Source organism: Nannobrachium achirus (genome assembly GCF_963921795.1).
Source record: "Nannobrachium achirus genome assembly, chromosome: 10".
NCBI lineage: Eukaryota > Metazoa > Chordata > Actinopteri > Myctophiformes > Myctophidae > Nannobrachium > Nannobrachium achirus.
Window position 1 is genome coordinate 36875466 of NC_137819.1, and position 356 is coordinate 36875821.

Below are 356 nucleotides of genomic sequence, written 5' to 3' on the forward strand. Positions count from 1 at the left end.
CTCACTCAATAGTAAAAAGACCAACTTACAGTATAAGTGTATACAGGGTGTCTGCACATTTCTAAAGTGACATTTGAAGGACTTTAAAGACCTTCTTAGTACCTAATATTATAAGAGGCAGAGGCAGAAATTGTGAAAATAGCAGATCTACATGCTCACAACGCCTCTCGAATAGATCAAGTCAAACTAAATGTAACGAGAACTCCTACAATTTCAAGTGCTCGTCAGGGTGGGGGGGGGGTCCCCAGTTAAAATATGATTTTTGGGGGTCTCAGCCTGAAAAGGTTGAGAACCACTGTTTTAGTGTAATTCAGAAATCTAAAATAAACCCAAGGACCAAAGACATTGTGTTAGGT